At 40.6% G+C, this 21769-nt stretch overlaps 1 protein-coding gene across 2 annotated transcripts in view; it reads right to left on the reverse strand.

Moving 5' to 3' along the window:
- The window catches only part of LOC125461626 (protein LKAAEAR1-like), a 68127-nt gene that overhangs the window by 22637 nt on the left and 23721 nt on the right, over positions 1 to 21769 (reverse strand). The window contains exons 2-4 of one of the 2 annotated variants that reach the window (XM_048550560.2): positions 9976 to 10188; positions 2629 to 2690; positions 747 to 822 (exon numbers count right to left, since the gene is read on the reverse strand). The gene's annotated coding sequence lies outside the window, so the exon portion shown is untranslated. Of the gene's footprint in view, positions 1 to 746; positions 823 to 2628; positions 2691 to 9975; positions 10189 to 10419; positions 10463 to 21769 lie in introns of those variants that run through there. The other variant, XM_059652794.1, reaches the window with a different exon arrangement.

The raw sequence follows: 21769 nt of genomic DNA on the forward strand, positions 1-21769 counted from the left end.
AGCAGCATCAGAGGAGCAGGAAAGCTGACATTTCAGGTCTGGACTCTTTTTAAGAAATAGGGGAGGGGAAGGGGGCTCTGAAATAAATAGAGAGAGAGGGAGGCGATGAGAGAAGGTGGATAGTGGAGCAGATAGGTGGAGAGAAGATGGGTAGGTCAAGGAGGCAGGGATGAGGAGTGTAGGTAGGGAGTTGGGATGGAGATTGATCAGTGAGGAGGGAGGATCGAACAGGTGGGAGAAAAGACAGGTCAAGAGTTGGGGATGAGATGGGCTGGTCTTGGGATGAGGTTGGGGTTGGGGAGATTTTGAAACTGGTGAAGTCCACATTGAGACCATTGGGCTGCAGGATTCCCAGGCGGAATATGAGGTGCTGTTCCTCCAGCCTTCGGGTGGCATCATTGTGGCACTGGAGGAGGCCCAGGATGGACATGTTGTCTAAGAAGTGGGAGGGGCGAGTTGAAGTGGTTCGCGACTGGGAGGTACTGTCGTTTGGAGCACCTACACTCAGTTCGTGACAAATGACAACACTTCCCAGTCGCAAAGGCTGGAGGAACCACGGATTATGATCTTTTCTGACTTGCCACACAAATTAGATGTCAGTAAACACGGCAGGTTCAACTGCATTTATGCCAAAAGACCTCCACGTCAGACCTCCACCAGGCACCAACATCTCAGACATGCTCCATGGACACTTGCCACATGCACCCCAGATTATTAGAATCTGTCACGTAACAGCCTCTACGAACCTTCATAAGCACATCTCTAACCCACTTAGATAATCACAGGAAGTGCTGGAAAAAACCCCAGTATCTCTGCCAGCATCTGTTGAGATAAAAAACAGAAGTGAGAGGGGTCTGAAATGGTGTTTTCTGTACTTTTCAGAAAGGTGGAGGAGGAGCAAAGGGAATAAATGGTTCAATCCACTTAAAGCATACTTCTGCTCATCAATGCTTCACCTTAGGCTGCACCCACAATAATCGCTGTAATGCTTTAACATCACACTCAGGCACACACACACCCAGCTGCTGGGTTGGACCAGGCTGAATCTCTGGGCTCTTTGCTCAATGTCACTATGCTCATTTACTCAAAGCCTATCTAGACACTTGCATCATCCCTACCTTGCCTTTCTACATTTTCCCCCCTCAGCCAGAGATACCTGTCTCATTTTATTACTGTCTTGTCCTGCCATTTAGCACAAACACAAAGCCAGGAAGCGTGCCATGGTTGTCAACAGAGTCTCAGTCCAGTCAAGAGGAATAGCCTTCACTCAGGGGATCCTTGTTCAGTAGGTCATGTACAGTCCTCAGTACCAGTCCTGGCCTCACTCGGGGCAGTAAGAGCCAGGATCCTCCCCTCATAAGGGATGTGGAGCCAAATGTCAAGCAGCACATCACCCATTCTCGCTGCTTCTGCTCTACTCCGAGTTGGAATGAGAGGCAGGTCAAAATCACAGAAGATGAAAGTTGTTGACACAGCTGTAATTGTTGGTGCAAGGGGAGAGATTTCCTGAGTGAGTGAGTTGGCACTGTGCAGGGTTAGTTGTGTCATGGTTTGAGGTAGGTGAGGGTGAATGTGGAAGAAGTTGCATGCCTTTGTGCGACTGGTAAAGTATGAGCCTTGGTGGGAGTCGGCTTTCAGAGGTAAGGTTAGCATGAGGGATCAGAGAGAAATGGTGGCACTTATTATGGTGGTGTAGAGAAGGACATTGACCTTCGTACAGTGCTGGGCATTTCTACAGATGGCTGACACTGCTTCTACATGGGTGACAACCTTGGACAAGGCTGGCTTGATGTGCTGTCATAGTCTCCACTGCTCATCTAGGAGAAAGGGAAGTCCAGCCAATGCCCCCAGAGGGACTTCCAGGGCTCTGCCTGCAAAACGGGGTGAGGATTTCCCTCAGTTGTCAAGTCCGAGGCAAATGTCAGGAACAGTGCAGGGCAGCTCCAGACTGACAGTGCTGGTCTGGATGTGCAATGGCCTTTGTGACAGGGTAGCCTGTCATTTGCAGGATCTCTGGTGAATGAAGTTGCTGAGAGGGAACTGTGCACAGCAAGATGGAATGGAAATGCAGTGTGATTTTCGCCACAAGGGCTCAAACAGCAATTAAAGCAGCAAGATCAGTGAGGCACAGCGAGATCACCTGCTTGGCCACACAATGTGAATCATTCGATACAACTCACACTTAGCCAAAATACTGTGAGATTCTGCTCATGAGAGTTATACAGAAAGAGATGGAAGTGGCAGTTCCAAAGAAATAATTAGCAAGAGAAAAACAGAGGATGTAACTGCTAGACAGCAATGTTAAGAGGGGTATTGTATCATAAATAATGAAAAAATATATTACAGAGAATTAAGAGGAAGAAATTTCTGGAGAGATGAAAAACAAAATATTTACATAAAGACTGATGAAGAAAAATGAATGGAGAGAACTTGAGGAAAGGCCAGAAAAGTGAGAGGGAGAAAGAGATAACAGTGAATAATTGATGTCGGAGTCTACTTTGTTTGATTTTTAGTTGAATGGACCGAGAGATTGGGCAGGTAGAGGAATAAATACTAAGGGAAGGATTAGCGCAAACAATATCAAGCCAAACAGAAATAAACTGAATGCGAAAAAAACACACAACTTACCTTCCATACTTCCACCTGCCCAAACTACTTTCTCAGTTTTCAGATCCTATAGCTCCACAGTTCTTCAGAGGGAATAAATAGGACTTGGATTAGAACATACACAGCCTTCCAACACATTTATGGCTGATATTTAACTTCACTCCATTGTCCTGCCAATTTCCAATATCTTTTGATGCCCTAAAAAGGCCAAACATCTGTCTGTCTCAACCCTAGATATACTTGATGATGGACTACAGTTAGTCCCCAGGTTGTAAATGGGTTTCGTTCTTCAGTACATTCACAAGTTGATTTATATGCTAGTCAGAACACAAAGTAGGTTAATATAAAATAGCTGTTCATTAGTATGAGGAAACATTCACCTATCAGATGTTTAAAATTAATGTTAAATACACCCCTGTATGGGATCTCATTCATAAACATGAGCATTTGTAAGACAGACATTCATAAATCAGGGACCAACAATACATAGGTTTGTCCTCTTTGACCTGTCTGTCTCCTCTCCGCCTATCCTCTCCTTTATCCATCTGCTATCTACCTCCCCCTCTCTCCCTATTTATTTCAGAATCCCCTTCCCCTCCCCCATTTCTGAAGAAGGGTCTAGGTCCAAAACATCAGCTTTCCTGCTTCTCTAATGTTGCTTAGCCTGCTGTGTTCATCCAGCTCTACACCTTGTTATCTCAATACTTCAATTGTTTTCAGCTGTGGATAAAGTATTCCTTCTCTTTGCATTTAACCAACTTGGATAGCACAATTTCAACTGGAAATGTGCACCTTCATCCTGTCTGCAACCTTAGGTCATAATGGCCTATAACTGTGCAATGGATTAATATACAAATCAGTATCTTTTGAACTGGTGATGCAATATGAATGTAATTCTTAAACATTCTTAGTTAATGTTTTAATTAAAAAAGGTTGTTACTTCTATAAAGCCAATCTAATAATATGAGTAATGGTAGGACATGAGCACCTCGATTACATACCGTTATTACAAGTAGCAGATGGCTCTTCTTCAAATAGATGTGCACAGTCACAGCACTGCCACACTCCTGTTGCTAACGTTCAATTTGCATAATTCCCAGGTTGTGTTTAAAATACCGTTTCATCAATGAAAAGCAGTTTGCTTTTAATGAAGGAACAGTTGCTGTGCATGTGCAGCTAAGTTGGAATCAGAAATAAATTAAGTACTGAAGCGTACCGAAGCAAAGCAAATCAAATGCAGAATGTAAAGCCAGACCCAGGTTAGAGATTACATCTGCACCTACTGCCTCACGTCAGTACAAATTTTGAAGCATAAATGTATTAGAAGGTTAACAAACAATTCCCTCAATTATTCCAAGAACATTTTGCCAGCATTATGCAATCATATTCTTGACTGTTTTCAACAGATTAGCTATTTTTCACATTCCAAACTGACTCGGCTTCTAAGTGTCAACACTATAACATGTTTACTTCCAGCATGTCAAATACTGAAATCTATGAACTGGTTAAAGCAGGGAATGTGAACATTCTGCAATGATGGTACCTCCTCATTTTCACTTCTCCCTTTCATACTCACTCATAACCAGGAGGTCATTGACTTTTTTTTGTGAGGGCATAAAAGTTGATTTAAAATTGTCTCCTTTTGTAACAACAATTACTTTGGACTTCATAGGGCACAGAAGTAGACCACTCACTACAACCAGTTTATGCTATATTGATACTCTTCTCAAGGTTCGTCCCATTTTTTTCTCACCTAAATCTACTATACTTCCACACTCTTCCAACTCTGGGTAATGAAGTTCCTTCTGAAATCATGACTGGATTTCTTGGTGACTCCTTATATCGATTTTCTCTATATATGCTGCTCCCACATCTTCTCTGTATCCGGTCTCTCAAATTTTCATAATTTTAAAGATGACTTATTTAGTCATTCCACAAATTTATCAAAAGAAAGCGATCCGGGGGGGTCTATCCATTCCTACACCCACACATTTCTGGTGCATTCAGAAAATCTTCTTTGCAACCTCTTTTGTGTATCTTTCTTGAATATAATGAGGTGACCAGAACCGTGTGCTGTAATCTAAGTGTGGTCCAACCAAGGTTCTGTGCAGGTTGAGCATAGCTTCCATATTAATCAATTATAAACTTCCAGAAATAAAGCCTAGTGCCTGGTTTGCTTTTGCTGTGGCCTTGCTAAATTTGTTTCTGACTCCAAATTAGCTGCATATGCACAGCAACTGTTCCTTCGTTACAAAGCATTCTGCTTTTCATAGATGCAACAGCATTTTAAAAACACAACCTGGAAATTATGTAACTTGAATTCTAGCAACGCTAGTATGGCAGTGCTGAGACTTGCACATCTATTAATCATTGGCACTTATATTCTAAAATGCCTTTATTCGTCTACTCCATCCAGACTTTCAACTTTCAAGCAATAAGCAACCTCCCTGTTCCTCCTACCGATAATGTACATTTGCACATTCTGCAAGTTTATTGTCAGCTGGCAACTTCTAAGTTCTCCTGGGTATTGACTAACCACATTACTCCCACAAATTGGGGCAAACTGAAAATTTAGAAATTGTGTTTTTGATTGTGGCATATCACTTGTCAGCTTCAGACACTCCTATCCCTACATTTGGATATATGAGATTGCCTTGAGTATTAAACATTGCTGATTTACAGTTATTATCTTTTTATTCTCTCATCGATAGAGGCATAATTCCTCATGGTAGTCTGGGCGGTCTACTTATAAGTGATTATTTCCCATTATCATATTTCTATGAAAGTAAAACTAGCAGAATTGTTTACAGTAGAATTTATATTACTTATTAAAAACAGTTTTCACTTTGCGCACAATTGTGAATTTGCATCCAAGATAACTCTGGTTAGATTACTGTTCAAATTTCTTGTAAAAGTCATTTGAATAACCACAAACATAAATGTGACATTAATACTATATTCAACAGTCTAATAGTTTCATTGATTGTTATAGTTAGTTTCTTAGTAAATTCAAAAAAACCCCTGTAGTCACGGCCAGTGTGAGTCAGGCTTGATCTGTGCGATGTAATCTTTTACACTGACATAAATGCAAATTGGGGCATATTTTGGGGCATAACCAACTCAAGTTTAAAATGCCCTGATTTCCCTTGGCTGTACTGATTGTATGAGCAAAAATTTCACCCTTACATATTCTTAAAAGTAATGATAATGTACCTGAGAAAACTCGCCTTAAATTTTATGTTGATGCTGTGATTTAAATGAAACAGCCTGTTCAGGGACTATAGCTGATAGGACATATGCCCAGGCAATTGTCTCAATTTTTTTAAAACTTCTATTACTAATGGTTCCTTAGGTAAAATAGAAATAATGATATTGTGTGTAAATATTATATAGGACTTGCTGTGATTGTTAATATTGTCTTGCAGTATAAGGCATTTAATTAGTTAGCTAATTGCAAGTGCCTCTCATGTATTATTTGAGAATCAGCCTAAAATTATTTGTGCTTTAATAAATTCTCCACAATTCATTCTAAGGGGATTAAAGGTTACAGGGAGAAGGCAGGAGAATGGGATTGAGGAACATATCGGCCATATTTGAATGGTGGAGCAAACTCAATGATCCGAATGGCTTATTCCTGCTCATGTCTTATAGTCTAACCAACGGCTAGAAAACATAATCGGACATGATTGTATGATTCAATTAATGATAAATGAATGAACCAATGAATCTTTAGTTATTACAATAAAACTAAGATGAAATGGTGGATCATGATGAAAATATTTGTAAGTGTACCTTGAAATTGAAATTCCTTCTCATAACAATGATAAATTTGGTAATAATAATAATAACTGAAGTAATAAACAGGTTGAGATTAAACTAAAGGGAAACATTAATATTATATTTATACTCTAATGCCTCTTCAAGACGATAGTTTCATCAAAAGGTATTCCTGGGTCTTGTCCTTGAACAACTGTAGCGTTTATTCTGTTGAAGTACCCACAATATGTTAGGAGGAAATTGAAGAGTTTCATGCCATTGACAACGCAGGAAGGTGCTTTCATTGCAAATTGAAGTGATGTATGACTCAGAAGTGAACTCATAAGATGAAGTGAGGACGTTTATGTAAGGTTACAAAGAGATCTTGATCAATTGGGTGAGTGGGCTGTGGAGTGAGGTATTTCATTTTGGTAAAATAAACAAGGGCAGGACTTATATAATGAATTATAGGAGCCTGTGTGGTGTTGCAGAACAGAGACAAGTGAGGGTTTAGGCACATAGTTCTTTGAAATTTGCATCACAGGTAGACAGGGTGGATAAGAAGGCATTCAGCATGCTTGCCTTCATTGCTCAGATCTTTGTATACAGTCATAGAGTAGAGTCATAAGTCATATAGCTTGGAAATAGGCCCATTGGCCCAAGCTGGTCCATGCTGAACCATGGTGCCCACTCAGCTAGTTCCAATTGCCCTCAACATCCCTCTAAACCCTTCCCATCCTTGTACCTATCCAAATGTTTTTAAATGTTGCTATTGTACCTGCCTCAACCACTTTCTCTGGCAGCCCATTCCATATACGCACCACTCTCTATGTGAAAAAGCTTAAGGTCCTTCTTAAATCTTTTTCTTCTCACCTTAAACTTCTGCCCTCTAGTTTTCAATTCCCCATCCCTGGGAAAAAGACTACATGCGTTTGTCCTCTTTCTGCCCCTCATGATTTCATACACCTCAATAAGGTCACCCATCATTCTCCTACACTCCAAGGAATAAAGTCCTATCCTGATCAACCTGTCCATTTAACTCAGGCCTATTAGTCCTGACAACATCGTCACAAGTCTTCTTTGCACACTTTCCAGTTTAACTATGTTTTTCCTATAACAGGGTGAGCAAACTGTCTGCAATACTCCAAGTGCGGCCTCATCAATGGCTTATACAACTGTACCATAGTGTCCCAACTCCAAAACTCCATGCCTCAACCAATCACCAGCCAGCTTGCTAAATGACTTCTTCACCACCCTGTCTACCTGTGACGCTGCTTTAAAACAACTATGTACTTGTACTCCTAGGTTTCTCTGTTCCACAACATTCCCTAGGACCTTAATATTTACTTCATAAGTCATAGGTTGGTTTGACTTTCCAAAATGTAACACTTCAGACTTACATAACAAGGTGTAGAGCTGGATGAACACAGCAGGCCAAGCAGCATCAGAGGAGCAGGAAGGCTGACGTTTCGGGCCTAGACCCTTTCTGAAGAAGTGTATAGGCCTAAAATGTCAGCCTTCCTGCTCCTCTGATGCTGCTTGGCCTGCTGTGTTCATCCAGCTCTACACCTTGTTATCTGAGATTCGCCAGCATCTGCAGTTCCTACCACCTCAGACTTAGATGTATTGAATTGTAATTGCCAATCCTCAGCCCACTTCCCCATCTGATCAAGATCCCTCTGTAATTTTTGACAACTTTTCCCACTGTCAATGATACAAAATTAGGAGGTATCATCCACAAACTTACTAATTATGCCTTGTACATTTATATCTAGATCATTTATGTACATATCAAATAACTAAAGTCCCAGCACTGACTCTGGTAGCACACTTTAGTCACAGACTTCCAGTCCGAGAACCAACCTTCAACAATCACCAATATAACAAAGTGTGGAGCTGGATGAACACAGCAGGCTAAGCAGCATCTCAGGAGCACAAAAGCTGATGTTTCCGGCCTAGACCCTTCATCAGCTCAGGCCCGAAACATCAGCTTTTGTGCTCCTGAGATGCTGCTTGGCCTGCTGTGTTCATCCAGCTCCACACTTTGTTATCTTGGATTCTCCAGCATCTGCAGTTCCCATTATCTCTTCAACAATCACCCTCTGCTTCCTACCATTGAACCAATTTTCAATCCAATTAGTAAGCTCTCCCTGGATCCCATGCAACCTAACCTTCATGACTAGCCTGCCATGCAGGACCTTGTCAAAGGCCTTACTAAAGTCCATATGGACAACATTCACTAACCTCGTCTATCCTCTTGGGTATCTCTTTGAAAAACTCTAAAAGATTTGTCAGTCATGACTTCCTACACACAAATCCATACTGACTATCCCTAATCAGACCTCGCCTATCCAAACGCTGGTTAATCCTATCCCTCAGTGTCCTCTCCAATAACTTGCCTACCACTGATGTCAAGCTCAAAGGAGTTGGGACAGCAGGTGACGCCTCTCCTGGAGTACTGTGTGCAATTCTGGTCGCCCTGCTATAGGAAGGATATTATTAAATTGGAAAGATTTACAAGGACCCTGCCGGGAATGGAGGGTTTGAGTTGTAAAAACAGGCTGGGAAGTTTCTTTCACTGGACCATAGGAGGTTAAGAGTTGACCTCAAAAAAGGGTCTATAAAATCATGAAGGGCATAGATAAGGTGAACAGCAAAGGTCTTTTCCCCAGAGTAGGGGAGTTCAAAACCAGGGGTCATACTTTTAAGGTGAGAGGAGAACGTTTTAAAAGGGACATGAGGAGCAACTGTTTTTACACAGAGTGGTTCGTGTGTGGAATGAACTGCCAGAGGAAGAAGCAGACGAAGGCACACTGACGATATCTAAACGACATTCGGATAAGTACAATACAATCACGAATTTGGATCTAGGTCTGGATGAATAAAAATGCACAACAGGAACCTCAGAGGCGCGACGGGAACCCTACCCTGCTGAACTTTATTTTCTCTCCACAGATGCTGCCAGGCTTGCGGAGTCCCCCACCCCAGCAAAATCTGTGATTGAAAAACCGAGAGGTGGTCAGCTTGGTTCACTTATTACAATGAGAAAAGTATATGACAAGCAAAGAAACGAAAATAATGGAGCGGAAACCAACAGAACTGAAGCTAAATAGGGAATCAGCAAGAGACGATTAAAGGAAGAACACGGTGATTTAATTTGCGACAACGCTTGATACTCAGACATCGTTGGGGAAATGAACAGATGCAATTATTCTCCCAATGGAGAGCTACATTCGAATGTAGTATAACTCAGGAAATGGCAATCAGAACATGGTAACTTGAAAAAAAAGTGACACTCTTCCGCCGTTTTACCTTGTTTGAACGGACAACTTGACAACATTTACAACCCCATGGGAAGGAGGGACAGCTAAGCCTGTGGGGCCGTATCCTGAACACCCTTTACAAAAGAAATGCAGGCTGAACTGGGGTACAGTACGTGGCACCGTATTCTCAGTGTGCCAGTCTTCTTCTGGGGTACTGGCAGGTCAGCCCCACTGAAACACACAGGCGAATATCACCACCCCAGCACGATGCTGCACCCCGCCCTCCAGCAAACACCAGGTTAATTCGGCTAACCTCTCATGAACCCCAGCGTTGGCATGTCACACTCACCCTTCCAGCAAACACGCACTGGGCTTGCAGGAGACACAGCGTCTCGCCTCAGGTTTGGAACATGTGGGGATCCTCTGATGTGTTTAAGGCACCGGCGGAAACCTAAACAATTGTCGCTACGGTAACCACCGACAGTTTTTCTTCCGGGTCACCCTCGGTGGCGGGGTTGTGTCACCGGGTGTTGGTCTAGAGAGATGGTGAGGTGCGGCTCGCCTGTGGGCAGATTGAGACGAAAATTGTGTTAATGCAGAGATAATGTTCAATCGAGGGCCCGGGGAACCAGATGACGTGAGGCTGCTTGCACGGTCAAGAATCATTTTGTCTCTCACGCTCGTGAAGGGGCTGCTGAGCGGCCAAATGCAGTTACAGTCAGCTCACTCATGATGGTCACCACCATTCCACCCCCCACCCCAACACATCCCTTTATCAGCAGCTCTCCCCTACCCCCACATCCAGCACTGAAGAAGGGCAATACGTTGACTTCTCCTTTCCTCCAGATGCAGGCTTGCTGTGTTCTTCCAGCCTGCTATTTATCTACCACAGATTGTGATCAAACTTCCTAGACAAGCAGTGGTAGGAAATAGATTTAGTGTGATAGTAAAATAGTTCAGTGTGATCTAGTGTGAGCATAAACTTTTCACAAGTTAAAACACTTGAAAAGCCATGGGATGGCATGGCTGCCATGGGAGGAACAAGAAAAAGTAATAAAAGCAAAATAATGCAGGCATTGGAAATCTAAAATTTAAAAAACTGCTATGCTGGCGAAACTCAGTAGGCCGGGCAGAGAAAAAGAGAGCTAACATTTCAAATCAGATACAAGTTCTTCAGAACTCTAAAAAGAGACTTGGAAATGAATACTCTTATCATGTTGGAGCTCCATTTTGAAGTATTCAAGACAAATTAGATCCATGTTTGTCAGTCACAAGTTTTATTGGTTTATCCTTCAGGGTGATGACTGACGTGTTGACCAAGGAAACAGTATCAGGAAGGGAGGTTGAATTGCAAGTCATGTGAAGGCATTGGCCAGAATATGTCCAGCTAGAGTCTGGGGACCCGATTCTGTAGTTCATTTAAAAAGGAATAATCAATAATGGAGCCATGGTGTCAGAAACATCCTTTGGAGCTTCTTTAGAGACTTGGGGACGTGAGAGAGATACAGGTCGGCCGCATGAAATGCAAGATGGTGGATGTTCACAGAAAGAAAGATGATACTTTACACAGATTTTCTCCCCTTGGACCCAGTTTACATTTGACAAAAAAAGTGGAAAAATGCGAAAACCAGGGCAACATTTAATGAAAAACTGGGATATCTGGCAGCCCTAGTGTAAGCTGGTATCAAATTTTACATTTGTCCTGAGGGGAAACAAAATATTGCCAATTTCAGTTCGGGGACCTGAAGTAAGAATTAAGTTACATTGACACAGCCATCAAAGCAGCAGCAGTAGTGGCATGGATATTTTCTAAAAGGTACATGACTCTTCCTTTTCTTCTGTTTTGAGCATCTCTGGTTCACCAATTAGTTCTGAAGACCAACTTTCCAGCTCAATGATAGCACCAGGAAATGGAAAGCTATCTGATGGAGGATTGCAAAGGCAGGACAAGTTCGAGAAGAAACTTTGCTGGAAGCATGATTCACTTGCCCCTTGAGTTAATTATTGGTTGTAGAGGAATTTAAAAGCACGAAAGATGGATTTTTTTTAAAGGACAGAGTAAACATGAATAATCTAGATGCTATACATATTACACCTATCTATAATTTTGCATTAAATCACAAAATGAATTTGTATATTTTCTATGCATTTTTAAAAAATATTTTGCACCGACTTACTATTTTAGAACTTGGTTCTCACCTTTTACTATTATTTTACATACCACTAGCTACTGAACTAGGAAAATTGAAAAGCAACCTATTTCTGGCACATTTGCCAGAGCCTGCTTATCAACTGATAAGTGATATATTTGACTGGCACAGTGTAGACTTGGAATGCAATTTTTGGAAAGATTCACTGAATAACCCATTTATGATTCTGAAACAAATGTCACGCAACAAGCATTTCAAATATTATAATTTCAAACATTTTCTATGTAAAATTGTACACTATATTTAAATTGTACACTATAATTGTACACTATATTACGGGATCAATAGAATAAGGTCATGAGTTCAGCCTTTGTTTTATTTAGCAGCAGAAAGAACTGAAGAGGCTGGATGGCCTGTTCCTGTATTTTTTAAATGGAACCAAGATTAATGCACCTCAAAATATTTTATGAAACAAATTTAGGTGCTATTGCTGATAATAATCATCTGTTCATTATGCCACATTGTGCAATGTTGCTTTTATGGCATTTTTAATTTAAACATTAAAGTTGGCAAAAGACCACCACCCTCTGGTTGAAAAATTTAACTATAATTGTTGAACATTTTATGCATAGAATTTCCGATCTCCGGCTAGTCCAAATCGACGTACTTTGTAAAAAATGCATGGAGGGATTTATCAGAAGTCCTGGCGCAATGATTATGCAATAATCACCTGAACAGTTTAAACTTAAAATGGGCAATCACCTAGCATCTAGAACTCTCTGATAGCACTCCCAAGTCTACATTGGAGTCTGAGACCTCATAGGTTTCCAACTTACTTAACTTGTTTTTTATTCAGGTACAATTGGAGGAAAACACTCAACTGCCTACCTTTACCTATGCAGTGAAACCTATCAGGTTGGCTGCCAATTTCCCATCTTGCTCAGCCTTGTTGTGGCAGAAGCAAAAGGGGATTCTTGAGTTGCCATTAATTGGGCAGCTAAGAGCCCAATAGGCCTAAGAACAGGGAGACTGGTTGATACTTTACTCATTCTCCCCTGTACAAAATAGGCGACAGGTTGGGAATGACAGAAAGGCATTGGTTTAGTTTTATTGGCCCTTCTCAAAAATACACTTGGAGGGTGCTATAGAATTTACCAGGCTGCACTAAGAATGGAGATATCGGAAACAGTAGCACTCCTTGTGGACATCCATGAAGCAATCTAACAGAGTGAGGTGGGCTCATGGGTGGCAGGCAGATCGGTATGAAAATAACTTTTTCTAGAATTTCTCAGTTTATTCCATTATTTACAAATCATCTTAAAACCATGTGACCAAAAGCGGTGCTGTGTTGCATCACCACAAGTCATGAATTGAAGAATGTAGCAATCTGTAATGTAGAACCATCGCAAATAGTTCCTTGGAGCAATGACTTTGCCACATCACAGCATGATGCATCTAGGCCTAGAAACTGGACGTGTTACCAAGTACTTTAAATAAACAGGATTCACTCTGCTGACGTTATACCAATTAATTATGAAGCAAAAACTAACCTATGGAGTTTATAATGTCTTCTTTCTTTCTCATCATCTAAAATACACAACAAAACTATCAACTTATCAGGCTATTAGCCAAAGAAATAAAGAATTAGATTATAGGGAATAGCTGATGTTGACTTTCTTACCATGTTCATCGAAGAACAGTGAGTGTTAAGAATGTTCATGGTGCATTTAGCATCTGAAACTAACAAATTGGATGAATCAACTTCTTGGGGAACAGTGCTCTTCAAATGACACATTTACGAATGATTCAGATGAATGAAAGAAATCAGCATAATGACAAAACTATACGACTCAACACATTCTTACATCTATTCTGAGCCAAAAACATCAAAAATGTTTTGTACAGTTGATAATGTTTAGGCTAAGTAATAATTGTAATGAATGATAAAGAACTTCTGGTGTATTGATTCATCTTTCTTAATACTACAGAGTTGTATGACAGCTAAACAATGCATTTCTCGTCTCTTAATTTAGCCAAGCTTATTGCAATCATGAGCACTATTGTTTATACTTGTAATAATTTAAAACGTTTATCCATTTATTCAATTTTTGAATTCTAATTAAGAGATCCATTGAAACTTCTGAAACTAATCTATGACTGTTCTTTCCTGTCATTTAGAGTCATAGAGTCAAACGGCATGGAAACGGGCCCTTCAGACTAATCCATCAATGCCAACCAAGTTTCCTAAACTAACCTAGTCCCATTTGTCTGTGTTTGGCCCATATCCCTGTGAATCATTCCTATTCATCCACCTGTCCAAATGTCTTTTAAATATTGTCACATGACTGCATCTACCACTCCGTCCGTCAGTTCATTCCACATACATAACACCCTCCGTGTGAAAAAGTTGCCCCGATGTCCCTTTTAAGCCTTTCTCCTCTCACTTTAAAAATATGCCTCCTGTTTTGAACTCCCCCAACGTAGCAAAAAGAACCTTGTTATCCACCTTATCTATGCCCCTTATGTTTTTATAAACCTGTGTAAAGTCACCCCCGAAGCTCCTATGCTCCAGTGAGAACAGTCCCAGCCTATCCAGACTGTTCATTTCACTCAAACCTTCCAGTCCAGGCAACATCCTGGTAAATCTTTTCTGCACCCGATCCAATTTAATAATATCCTTTCTATAGCAGGGCGACCAAAACTATATACAATTCTCCAAAGTGGCCTCACCAATAACCTGTACAATCTCAATATGATATCCCAACTCCAATACTCAATAGTCTAAGCAATGAAGGTAAGCGTGCCAAATATCTTCTTACCCACCCTATCTATCTGTGATGTAACTTTGTAAGAACTATGTACTTGAACCCTTAGGTCTCCCTGTTCAACAACGCTACTCAGGGTCATACCATTAACTGTATTAGTCCTGCATTGATTATTTTACAAAAATGCAAAAATCTTGTATGTATCCAAATTAAACTCCATCTGCCACTCCTCAGCCCATTGGCCAAAGATCACTTTGAAATCTTATATAACCTCTACACTGTTGACTACACTGCAAATTATGTTGTCATCCTCAAATTTATTAACTATGCCTCTTAAGTTTTTATCCAAATCATTTATATAAATTATAAAAACATTGGACCCAGCACTGACCTCTGCAGAAACACCGCAGGCCTTTAGTCTGAAAACAACACCCCACCACCAGCCTCTGTCTCTTACCATCAGGCCAATTCTGTATTCAGTTGGCAAGCTCTCCCTGGATCCAAAGTGATCGAACATTACTAATCAGTCCATCATGCAGTATCTTGTCAAGGCTTTACCAAAGTCCATGTAGATAATGTCTACCATTCTTCCCTCATCAATCCTTTCAGTTACATCCTCAGCAAACTCAATCAAGTTTGTGAGACACAATTTCCCACTCACAAAACCATGCTGACTATCCCTAATCAGCCTTTGCTTCTCCAAATGTCTGTAGTTCCTATCTCTCAGAATCCTTTCCAGTAACTTATCCACCACTGACGTCAGACTCACCTGTCTATAGTTCGCAGGCTTCTCCTTACAGACTTTCTTAAATAAATGCACATTAGCCAACCTCAGTCCACTGGCACAGGTGAATAAATTTAGACCCACCTGTTTGACCTTGTGAAATCTGCTATCACTTTCCTCACTATTTACACCAGATTTTAAATCACCCTCAAACTTTGATGTTGATTCTGGAGCTTTGTCAAATTCAGTTTACACAATAAAAAAATCCAAAAGAATCTGTTCATCACATTCCCTCCCTGTCCCTCAGCCAACGATTTACTCTATTACCATATCACTTTAATATACCATATGCTTCTATTTCTCAGGTAAGTCTATATAATGGTACTTTATCAAATGCTTTTCAAAAGTCCATATGCACATCTACTGCAATACTTTCATCAACTTTCTCTTCTACTTTGTCAAAGAATCAAAAGTAAAAATAGTATCGTAACATTGGGCTGAATTTTCCACCATGTCCCATGGTACTTTTGCAATCTTCTGCTGCTTGCTCTATTAATTACGTTTTCAGCCTGAACAGCTCCCTTCCCATTCAATCATGTGACAGTAGAGGCAAAAGTGCCCACAGCTGCCAGGACCTTGCACCATTTACATTTTGTGCCTTATTTGAAGTGGTGAGCTGGTGTTTAAATATATTGCGGGCCAGGAACTGATCTTCATAGACAAGTGCTCCATGATTTTTGTGAATAAGATGTTGTAGAAAGGGAAGTTGGCACTTAACATCAAAGAAAGGTTCCTGATTTGCTGGCATAATGATTGGTGGAGAACAGTGCCATAATCTCTCCTGTGATCCATCAAGCTCATGGAATTGGTCACAGTTGGCCTGGAGCCAGATAGCAACCTGGGTCAATGTCATTTCTCAGGCCACAAGAAACATATAGCAATGATTCTAGAAAGTTAGTGAACTTCTGCACTTTATAAAAGTACAGGCCACCACTTTCTCTCTGCTTCCTCATACTCACTAAATCTGCCACTGCACAGTAACATCAGCAATGCTAAAGGCTACAGCTCTCACTATTTTGTGCACTATTTCCACTCAATCACATTCATCTAGCTCAGCCTCATAAACTACTAACCCTGCTTGTCCTCTCATTTCCTACACACTCACTTAGAACACCTTGCCATCTCTCCTAACAGATCTCACATTCACTTTCGTCTCACTCAATCCTGTTTTTTTTTGTCTCATTGCAAGAGAAATCGTCTCATAACTGGGCCAAGAGGGCAAAGGTGGGTGGCCGTGTGGCCAACATTCAACTCCTCAGCCCATGCCCCATGATGATAAGTTCCTCAAGAATTTCTGAGAGGACAGAAACTGCTCATGTGGAGAGGGTGATACCTCCTGAGGTGACCAAGTATGATTCATTGTGTTGTGCTGTGCTGCTATCCCTTTACTACTGGTAATAATCTTAGAATGCACAATCATCTACCCCTGTTGTGCAATAAATGGCCTTGTTCTCTTAGGCAGGACCAAAGACACCCATACACAACCCAAATATATGCAGGTTAGGGGATTGGCCAATCTAAATTGCGCTGTAGTGTCCATGGATGTACAGACTAGATGGATTAGCCATGGGAAATGCAGGCTTACACGGATACATGGCAGCAGATGGATCTGCTTGGGATGCTCTTTGGAAGGTTGGTGTAGACTAGATGGGCTGAATGGCCTGGATCCACATTTTAGAGATTCTATGAAATGCACACAGACCCACCATCCATCATTCCAACCATTGGAACTCAGCACCAGTGGAAAAACAAGAGGGGGATGAGGGAACTCAAATTCACTCCCGGGTGACTTTTCCTTCCATGAGGACAGGGCTTTGCCATGAGGCAGTCAGACAGTGGAGGAACCATACATAGGTCACCTGGAAGTTTCCACTCAGGGCACTTCAGAGTTGCTGGGTCTCTCCACTTGTATCTTGCCTGTGATCCCTAATTGTATAGGAGTTGCAGGATGAGCGTACATTTACACAGTAACATGCTCAGTTTGTCTGGATGCTCTAGCTATGCACATTCATGATCATTCACAAATGCCCCAATTATCCACCAAAATCAGCCAGCTAATGAGGTCCACTGCAAAGTAGGCTTCTTCCACTCCAACTGCAAACACTGGACTACACCTAGACTTAGGCAAAGGATGCAAAAAAGTCTCTTAGGGCATATGTGTGGCAAATCATTGTGAACACATTTTCACATGTAAATAGATGTGAAATTTCAATCATCACATGTCTGATTTCATTTTAGCTGCAGGACCTGGTTATATTGCTGTCTTGTCAGAGCCAGCAGCCTGTTCACTCATTTCAAAAAGGATACAAATTACAAAGGTGAGGCATTGCTGATCTCTAGAAATATGGTGCTTGCCTTAATAATTCTCATTTAGCTATTTAAACTTGAAAGGGAAAATCAAGTCTTTTCCTTCTTGATATTGGGACCCAGACTTTAAATATTAGGTCACAAGGCAAATTTTGAACTCATTTATTAAGCCATAATAATAATAATAAAATGGTGACCAAGCAACCAGCAGGTGGCTAAAACAATTTCCTACAATTGTATGTGAAAAAGATAAATTGAACAGTTGATAGTTCTATGCATCAATTCCCTCCACAGGCATCAGTCAGTAAGCAGCAGAGCTATTTGACATTTACCATGGTATCAGTGAAATAATTCAGCATAGTTCAGGAAATGTACAATATTCTTACCGTTTTATCATTTCAGTAAGAATAACAACAGAATGGCAAGCATGTCAAAGAAAATATCATACGTCGTGTTTGCCATAATTTCTTTCTTTTCAGACATAAAATAGATGTTAAAATGTCAATATTCCAGAAAATTCTGTACCAGTGTAGTTGCTTATGTGTAATGGTCCTGTATTTTGCGTGACTGGACCTCAGTGTGCCCGCTGTACTGCAGGGATCAGCATTGGGACTCTTATTGTTTGTGATAGTTATTTCTCCAATAATGCGATAGTTGCATTATTGCGTTACCTCACACTATTGAAAATCGCACTACAGAAAATCGCCATAATAATCACATCATAGGGAAATCACTAGAGAAAATCATTCTGCCTATACAGCACAAAGCTTGCATTACCCAAACAGTGTCCATTATTCATCAATGGCATTACATCCAATACATGTTCACAAAAAATGTGTTTCAGCAGAAATGCCTGTAGTGTGAATAATGCAGCTGAGAATGTGGGTGAGGAGGGTGCCATGATACATTTGCAGATGACACAAACATTGGCTTGGTGTTGACTGTGAATAGGAAGGTGCAAGGTTACCGGAGGTTGTAAACAGATTGGTCAGATGGGTAGTTCATGGCAGATTATGATAAATGTGAAGTGATGCACTTTAAGAAGAAGGAACCAGATAAGGGACTAATCAATAAATGGCAAGACAGCAGGAAGCTCAGAGGGACAGAAGGATCTTGGATGCTTGTCCTCAGATGCCTGAAGGTGGCAGAACAGGTTCATTATTTACTTAAGCAGGCGTAAGGGACACTTGCCTTTATCACTCATGGCACAGATTATAAGAGCAGGGAGTCACGTTGGAGCTATACAGAATGTTGTTTAGGTCACAACTGGAGTGCTATGTGCAATCCTGGCCACCCACACTACAGCACTGGAGGGGGTGCAGAGAAAATTCACCAGGATATTGCCAGGGATGCAGCATTTTAGCTATGAAGAGAGACCGAGTAAGTTTAGGTTGTTTTCCTTGGAGCAGAGAAGGTTGAGGGCAGAGAACCTAAGTGACCTTCGCAAACTACCCTATGTTTAACTCCAACCAATTCAAAGAAACGTCTAAAAAGTATAATGAGAAGTGCCCTTAATATAGAAACTTATATGTCTTGGGGAGGTTATTAAACCTTGGGGCAGAACAAGTAAACATAGATTATCAGTAAATAACTTGTATATTGCAACACAGAAGAGTACCATTTCGCCCTCCATATACATTGTAATTCTGAAACAGAAACTTGGCCATCCTCAATTCTCTTCTTGTCCCTGTAAAACTGCAAATCTTTTCCCTTTAGATACTCATCCAATTGCCATTTGAAAGTCAGAAATAAATCTACCTTTATCAAACCCTCAGACAGTAAAACCCAGTTACTAACAGGTTGCTCTATAATCCTATGTCATTTTTGGTTCTTTTGTCATTCATCTTAAGTCTGTGTCCTCTATTTCATAACCTTTCCCCCTTTCATTTTGCCTAGGGCCCTCATGATTTTGAAAATCAGCAGTCAAAATGTCCTCCTCCATGGACAACAGTGCTAAAGTCTCTAATCTATCCACATAACGAAAGGTTTTATCCTCAGAAGTATTCTCATAAACCTTTTCTTCACTTCTTCCAATGATTTTGTAACCAGTCTAAAGAGTGGTGCCTAGAATTGGACATATCATTTCAGTTGGGGATGAGGTAGTGTTTGATAAAGGTTCACCATAATTTCCTTGCTTTTGTATTCAATGCCACTATTTGTAAAGCTCAACTTTTGACAATTTACATATGATTTGTCCCCAGATTCCTCAGCTCCTTAACCTTGTTTTGGATTGTGTCCTTCATTTATATTATCTCTTCACATTCTTGCTACAAATGCATCGCTTCACAGTTCTCAGCTTTAAATTTAATCTTCCTTATATCTACCCATTTCATTAGGCTTGCTAGATCCTCTTGTAGTATATCATCATTCCCTTCACACTTCAATATCCTTTTAAGTTTGGTGTAATCAACAAATTTTGAAGTTTTTCCCTGAATGCTGCAATGTGAATTATTAATATATTAAGAAAATCTTTGATACTACAACTGACCCCAGAAAAAAATCTGACTGCATACTTTCCACTTATCTCCAAAAACAGTTCCCCACTGCTTCCTGTTTTCACAAGCATGGCATGTCCTGCAAAGTACCATTTGCAGTTCTTATACCTCAGCAGACCCACTTATGCAGTTACCTGTGTTTTCACTTAGTGACTTACAACTCACCCATGAGTATGAGCAGTCAGTGATGACCAGACGACTGTAGAGAGTCCACATCGAGGGGAGGGAAGGGGTACAGCAGCTGTCCAAGTTCTACCCTGCTGAACAGAGGTGTCAAGAAGAGAAATGCTAGAGGCCCATGAGCAATTTAACTTAATACTGACAAATCTACCAGGCACATTTATTACAGTTGTGGTTCAAGAATGGACTAAAAGCTGAAATCCAGAAATGAATTGAATGTAACTGCCATTGATATCAAGGCAGCATTTGACTGAGTGTGACATCAAGGAAAATTTAGAGTCAATGGAAATTAGACTTAACTGGATGGAGTCATACATATCAACAAGGAAGATGGTTGACTTTATTGGAGGTTACTATCTGAGCCCTAAGATACCACTGCAGGGATTCCTCAAGGTGGTGACTTAGACTCAGCAACCTTCAGCCGCTTCATTAATGACATCCCTCTATCATTATGTCAGAAGTGGAGATCTTTGCTAATACTTGCATAATGTTCAAGCAGCAGGTAACATTTGTGCTACACAAGTGACTGACAATGACCATCTCCAATGAAAGAGAATTGAATCGCTTACTTGTTAACTTCAATGGCATTACCATTGCTGAACTCCCCATTATTATCTTGCTGGGCATTGACAGTATGACTGGATCAGTTACATAAATGCTGTGGCTACAACAGAAGCTCAGAGATTAGGAATCCTGCAGTGAGAAATTCATCTCCTCTGCCCCTAGATCTTGTTTATCTACAAGGTACAGGGCAGGAGTGTGATGGAATACTCTTCACGTGCCTGGGTAAGTGATGCTCCAATTCGAAAAGCTCAACATCAATCAAGACTGGAATCAAATCCAGGTCCCTGGCACAGTGAGGCAGCAGTCCTAACCATTGAGACAATGTGCCATCCCAAAAATACAGATTTAAAAGGTAATGACTGAAACCCCTCAAAAATGTCAACTGCATTATAGAAACACATTCCTAAAGTGAAATATCTTTTAGTAGCTTTTCAATTTATATTGTATACATCCATATGAGGTTTATTCTTTGGGAGTGTTTCCTTTAATAAGAATCAGGCTACACAGGGTGTATGATATCACATGTGTGAATAATCATCCAAATGTAACAACTGTATTCCACGACTAAAATCTTGCTTTATCTCAGATGTATCAAGCACATAATCAGGCAATTGTTTGTTTTCCCCATCAAAGTAAACTGAGCAATTGATCCTTGTCAGAAATAATATCTTTTAACAATTCCTTGTATCTAGGTGTATCTGCACACTACAGGTACCTTTTACTACATCACCAATGCTAACATCCTTTATTTCAGAGACAACAATATCACCAGCATTACCATTCCTCACAACCCTCTTTTTGTGTTAGTGCCAACAGCATCCAACTCAATGCTACCATTTGCTAATTCATACAGTTCAAATTAATGAATTCACGACACTGATAGAAATTAGCTTTGAGA

The sequence above is a fragment of the Stegostoma tigrinum genome, chromosome 19 (genome assembly GCF_030684315.1).
Source record: "Stegostoma tigrinum isolate sSteTig4 chromosome 19, sSteTig4.hap1, whole genome shotgun sequence".
Lineage (NCBI taxonomy): Eukaryota > Metazoa > Chordata > Chondrichthyes > Orectolobiformes > Stegostomatidae > Stegostoma > Stegostoma tigrinum.